Below are 6,507 nucleotides of genomic sequence, written 5' to 3'. Positions count from 1 at the left end.
CCAAACAGGAGGATTGGTTTCTGGATGTATCCTTGTTCCACAAGAGCTTCATCAGGCATGTGCCCTACAGGAAGATTTGATTTTCTGATAGGGTCTTTTTTTTTTTTTTTATTTTCTTAATGTTTATTTATTTTTGAGAGAGAGAGAGAGAGAGAGAGAGATCATGAGTGGGGGAGGGGTAGTGAGAGAGGGAAACAGAATTCCAAGCAGGCTCCAGGCTCTGAGCTGTCAGGACAGAGACCGACGCAGGTCTGGAACCCACGAACAGTGAGATCATGACCTGGGCTGAAATCGGACGCTTAACCGACTGAGTCAGCCAGGCGCCCCAACGGTCTTTTTTGTTTTTCCTTAGAGCACAAGCAGGGAAGAGGGGTAGAGAGGGAGAGAGAGGGAATGTTAAGCGGGCTCTACACTCAGTGCGGAGCCCAACGCTGGGCTCAATCCCACGACACTGGATCATCACCTGAGCTGAAATCAAGAGTCAGACGCTCAACAGACCGAGCCACCCAGGTGCCCTGATTTTCTGACAGGGTCTTAACCTCAGTCAAGCTAGTCCTGCCTGAGCTGCTTCTGTAGAGTGAGTGATTTCCTAAGGCCATCAAAGCCACCACATCACCGCTGCCTCCTGCTCCAGGGACTTCTGCTGCCTGTAGCATCTGGCTTCCCCATCCCCCTTCTCAGTGAACACCCTGGTCATGAGGAGAAACTGAGGCGTGTGGAGGGGGGCCGTGCAATCACTGGCCAAGCTGGGTACTGCAGCCAGGCTCCCTGCCCTCAGCCTTCAGTCCGGCTCCTCTCTCTCCGGCGTGCGGTGATGCAGCTTTGGTAAACATTGGCCGGACTGGCACGGGATGGATTCTGATCACCAAGCACGTCGGCTCCCTAGTGCCTCAACTGGTCAGCGTCCTCTCGTCCATGCACGTTCTGGCGGATGTCGGAATTCTCAGAGAGGTGGGAAGAAGACATGAGAGGTACTCCTGGCTTGTCCCCTCCCCTGTATTCACCTATCACCTTGTTTTCTGCTCTCACACTTGCTCCCCCGTGTACCGTGGACTGTTCCTGGGGCGAAGCCTCAGGAGGGCAGGTCCCAGGTCAAAGGCCTTCCTTGCAGCTCAGTCTCCCAGCCGAGGCTGAGAACCAGACAAGGGCCACCCAGATGACCTGTAGCTCTGTGGACACGGAGAGCTCACCACTTCCCAACAGGCCTGATTTGCAGGGTGATCTTTGCACATCGTTCCCTTTCACAGGGGGCAAAAGTCAATTGCAGGCCGCTGGGAAGATGCCACGTTTCCTGTCTGGGCTGATTCCTATGGGAGCAGTTGTTGAAAGCAAAAGCCCCTACCTGCTCATTCTGGAAGGTTCGTCGCTCTTTGGGGAGACCCTGACCTGAAGGTCGCTCCTTGGGGTACGTGCTCAGTACCCACCTGAGATACGGACAAGCAAAGTCAGGAGGTGGAAAATGATTCTGACCCATGGGCACAACACTTTGTAAATTTTTTGGACCCTGTCCACCATGCTGAAAGCCAGGTTTTACTCCTGTTTGTGAGATAAGGAAGCTGAAACTCAGAAAGGTTAAGTAACTATCCAAAGGTCACACAGCTGTAAATTGATCCCACTAGTGTTGGAATTCAAATTTAGTAGGTAGTTTATCAGACCAGGCTCCCTTTCCTTCCAAACTAAACTATAAATCAGACCTTTTTCTTTTTCTTTTCTTTTCTTTTTGTACTTCTTTTATTTAATTTTTTTAATGTTTATTTTTGAGAGACAGGAGAGAGACAGAGCACGAGCAGGGGAGTGGTAGAAAGAGAGGGAAACACAGAATCCCAAGCAGGCTCCAGGCTCTGAGCTGTCAGCACAGAGCCCGATGCAGGGCTCGGACTCACAAACCGTGAGCTCATGACCTGAGCCGAAGTCGGACGTTTAACCGACTGAGCCACCCAGGTGCCCCTCTTTTCCTTTTTTTAAAGATTTTTTTTTTTAGAGGAGGCTGGGTGGCTGAGTCGGTTGAGCATCTGACTCCTGATTTTGGCTCAGGTCATGATCCCAGGGTTGTGGGATCAAGCCCCATGTTGGGCTCAGTGCTGAGCATGGAGCCTGCTTAGGATTGTCTCTCTCTTTCTCTTCTCTCTCTCTCTCTCCCTCTGCTCCTCCCCAGCTCGTGTGCATGTGCATGCTCTCTCTCTCTCTCTAAAATAAATAAAAACTTAAAGATTTTTTTTTCTTTTTACGTAATCTCTGTACCCAATGTGGGGCTTGAACCCACAGCCCCGAGATCAAGAGTACAAGTTCCACCAGCAGAGCCAGCCAGGCGAACTTATATCTGTGTTTTCTTATGCTCCACAACCATATACCCCCACCAAACCTATTAAAGTGCCTTACACTAAAAGACACACACACACACACACACACGCACACTATAAACTATCGAATGAATGATTGAATGAATCACCACATCCTGGTAGCAGGAAAGAATAGAAAATCTGAAATTGGAGAGAACTGAAATATTTTCTGATCTGGGGATTTTCTTCTAAGAGAACATGTGTCACTTTTTTAGGTTTGTTTGTTTAAAACAATAAACATTTATGCGTCGTTGAGTCAATGTGGGCCTGACAGTTTCTGGGTGGCCCTGGTTGTATGTTGACTGCAGTCAGCTGAGGGGTTCGCTCGAAGGTCTGATGAAGCTTGGCTTTGCTGAGCTCATAGGGTCTGTTTTGCACATCTTGGATCTTGGCTGAGATGGGTCCGCTGACCTGCTCTGCTCCACATCGTCTCTCATCTGCTAGGTTAGTCTGGGCTCCCTCATGGAGGTCGAAGGAGCCTAAGAGTGGAAGCAGAGGTGTGCAAGGTCTCTTGAGTCTGAAACTGGGAAGTAATACAACAGGCACTGAATGCTCGTTCTAGACCACCTCAGAATGAAAGTGTAGGGAACAAGTCTCCACTTCTTTTTTTTTTTCCAAGTTTATTTATTTAGGGGCGCCTGGGTGGCTCAGTCAGTTAAACGTCCGACTTTAGCTTTGGTCATGATCTCGCTGTCTGTGAGTTCAAGCCCTGCATCGGGCTCTGTGCTGACAGCTCAGAGCCTGGAGCCTGCTTCGGATCCTGTGTCTCCCTCTCTCTCTGCCCCTTGCCCACTCACACTCTGCCTCTCTCTCCCAAAAATAAATAAATATTAAAAAAATTAGTTTATTTGTTTATTTTGAGAGGGACAAAGACAGAGTAAGTGGGGGAGGGGCAGAGAGAGAGAGAGAGAGAGAGAGAGAGAGAATCCCAAGCAGGCTCTGCACTGTCAGCACAGAGCCCGATGCGAGGCTCGAACCCACAAACTGTGAGATTATGACCTAAGCCAAAACCAAGAGTCAGAGGCTTAACTGACATGGAGCCACCCAGGTGCCCCAGGTCTCCATCTTAAAAGTGACCCTCAAATTCACTCTGCAAAGAGCCGGGGTGTAAGAAAGCACGAATAGTTGTGGCCACTATAGTGATCTTACATATCTGTAGAAAAACTATTAGCAACTTTCCCAAGCAACTGGCTGCTCTGAGATTTTCCTTAAAGAATCAAGGACTTTTGGTCTATATCATAATATCAGACATGATTTATTATGTGAAGTTTCAAGTTGCTTACGTATAGTTTTTCTCTTGCTGCTGCTGCTATCTCTGTGTCATATCTAACAAGCTCTCACTCCTCATACGTGTCACTTGAGAAAGACAGAGGGTCACACACAGACATACACACATCTAGGACCCCCACCCTCCCGCCACGCACTGTGGTCGTATTCTAGGACAAAGTCCTGTGGGTCAGCCCACCAAGTTCCAATGACCTGCTTCCTTCCCCAAGTACACAGTCCTCCACACCTGGAGGATTCGATTTGAAGGAATTCTGAGAAAGGACCCCTTGTGATTAGAAGTGGGATTAGGACTCCGTTGCAGTTGGTCCTTGCTGCCACGCGGTGTCACTGTTGAAACTTTGTCCTGCATAGCCTTTTGGACATTCGTGATTTTCCCATGAGGTTCCAGATACTTTAATAGCCAAGGTGGGGATTTCAACTTCCATTCTAAAGTTTCTGGTTGGAACGCCTGGGTGGCTCTGTCGGTTAAGCGGTTAAGCGTCTGGCTTCAGCTCAGGTCATGATCTCGCTGTCTCTGAGTTCAAGCCCTGCGTCGGGCTCTGTGCTGACAGCTCAGAGCCTGGAGCCTGCTTCGGATTCTGTGTCTCCCTCTCTCTCTGCCCCTCCCTGTTCATGCTGGCTCTGTCTCTCTCTCTCTGCCTCAAAAATAAATATACATTAACAAATTTTTAATAATAAAAAATAAAAAATAAAGTCATGGTTTACCCTCGTTCAGCCATTATCACCCCCAAATCAATACCTTGATGATTCCAAAAGACCTCCTGAGGCACATGCTGTGTCAGAATCAGCCTGGTTCTGACCAGGCTAACCCTTAGGACCAGGCTGATAACCCCAACAGCAGCAACAACCTAACGTGCTCCCAGCACTTAGCAAGCTGTCAGGCGCCACACTAAGAAATTTTCATGGAGTATAAAATTTCGTTTAAGGAGACATCACACCTTATGAAAAGGGGATGCTACCAAAGATGTTGGATCATTCAACACTTAAGTATTTTGACACTGTATTTTCCAGAAGAATCACTGTAAAAGGGCAGGGTGGGGGGGTGGGGAGGAAGCCTCAACCACTGCAGAACATCTTTGCCTTAGTGCTATTTTTTTTTTTTTTTTTTTTTTTGCTAAACACTAGAATCTCTAACGTTTCAGGGAATAGGCGCTCCTAAATTAACTACTTGGCGTGTCACGGCAGTTCCTTGGGCTTTTTCAGAGTGTTTTATCATATCTAACTTCCAATTACAAAAGTTATTGATTCTGGACCGTGTTTTTTGGCACTCATGCCACCACTTAACGAACTCAGAAAATATCGCCCTAGGATACAGAAAATATTTTAAATGTTAAGGCTGAATATTAAAGTAACAGCCCATCAGTCATTAGCGTCCACTCTCAGAAGGTATGATGCGCATAAACAATGGCTCAATTCACACGATATGAACATGAATAGCAGTTATTTACTTTTGCAGCTCAATGGATGCGGTCACGTGACAGTGGTTGTAAACGCAGTCCACAGGCCCGCTCAACTCACCGATTTTGAAATCATGTAACCTTGGCGATTTTTTTTCTTTCAGAAAAAAAATTTTTTTTAACAGTTATTTATTTTTGAGACAGAGAGAGACAGAGCATGAACGGGGGAGGGTCAGAGAGAGGGAGACACAGAATCTGAAACAGGCTCCAGGTTCTGAGCCGTCAGCACAGAGTCCGACGTGGGGCTCGAACTCACGGACCACGAGATCATGACCTGAGCTGAGGTCGGCCGCTTAACCAACTGAGCCACCCAGGCACCCCAGCGATTTTTTTTTTTTAATTTAGGGGGATTTGCAGTTTTTCAAATGTGCGTAACTCAAATTTACATAATATATAAATGTAAATGATGTAGATGAAAAATGAAGCCTTCGAAAGCAATTCATCAGGTGTCACTGGCTGGCTCAGTCGGTGGAGCATGTGACTCTTGATCTCAGGGTGGTGAGTTCGAGCCACACGTTGGGTGTACAGATTACATAAAAGTAAAGTAATAAACTTAAAAAAACAAAAGCAGTTAATCTATTCCTTTAAGGTGTCGTAGTTGATGAATGACAGGGTGGAGAGTAGACCCCAGTGCTTAGGAACGCAGATTCCCTTTCTCTCAAGATAATTTAATTTTGTTTGCTTGTTTGTTTGTTCACATTTTTTGAGAGAGAGAGATCGTGTGAGTGGGGGAGAGGGACAGAGGGACAGAGAGAGAATCCCAAGCAGGCTCCACACTCAGCACAGAGCCTGACGTGGGGCTCGATACCACAACCCTGAGATCCCAAGCCAAAATCAAGAGTCAGACACTCAACCGGCTGAGCCACCCAGGTGCCCTACTTATTTATCTTTTATTGAAGACTTTATTTTATTTTATTTTTTCAAGTAGGCGTTCCCGGCGTGGGGAATGAACTCTCGACTCTGAGATGCAGAGCCTCATACCCTACTGATGAGCCAGCTAGGTGCCCCCAAGGTAATTTCATTTTTCAGAACTTACTGATATTCCTTGTCCTAAGCCTTGGTTGAAATTACACTCATCCATCCCAAAAGCGTTTCTCAATTTTGACTCTTAGGAAGAAGTGTTGGGGAAATATGAATTCCCCTTATTCCAGAAAAACCCTTATACAAGTGGAACACCTCCTCCTGCCTGGCCTGATGTGGCTATTCAGGGAGGGGAAGCCTGCACAGAGCGATGGACGTTTCTGTTATTTCCTCCCTCAGGACTGGGGTTGCCAGACGTTTGGATAACTAAAAGGGGCCAGTCAAGTGACTTCTTGAAATAGGAAGTCTGCTTCAAGTGACCGAGACTAAAGACTAGCATTTATTCCTCTCATTGCTTTTTTTTTTTTTTTTTGGTTTTCAAATGATCCTTTATTGAAATATTT

The sequence above is a fragment of the Acinonyx jubatus genome, chromosome D1 (assembly GCF_027475565.1).
Source record: "Acinonyx jubatus isolate Ajub_Pintada_27869175 chromosome D1, VMU_Ajub_asm_v1.0, whole genome shotgun sequence".
Taxonomy (NCBI): domain Eukaryota; kingdom Metazoa; phylum Chordata; class Mammalia; order Carnivora; family Felidae; genus Acinonyx; species Acinonyx jubatus.
The sequence above is the reverse complement of the archived record's forward strand: the minus strand, read 5'-3'. Positions refer to the sequence as shown.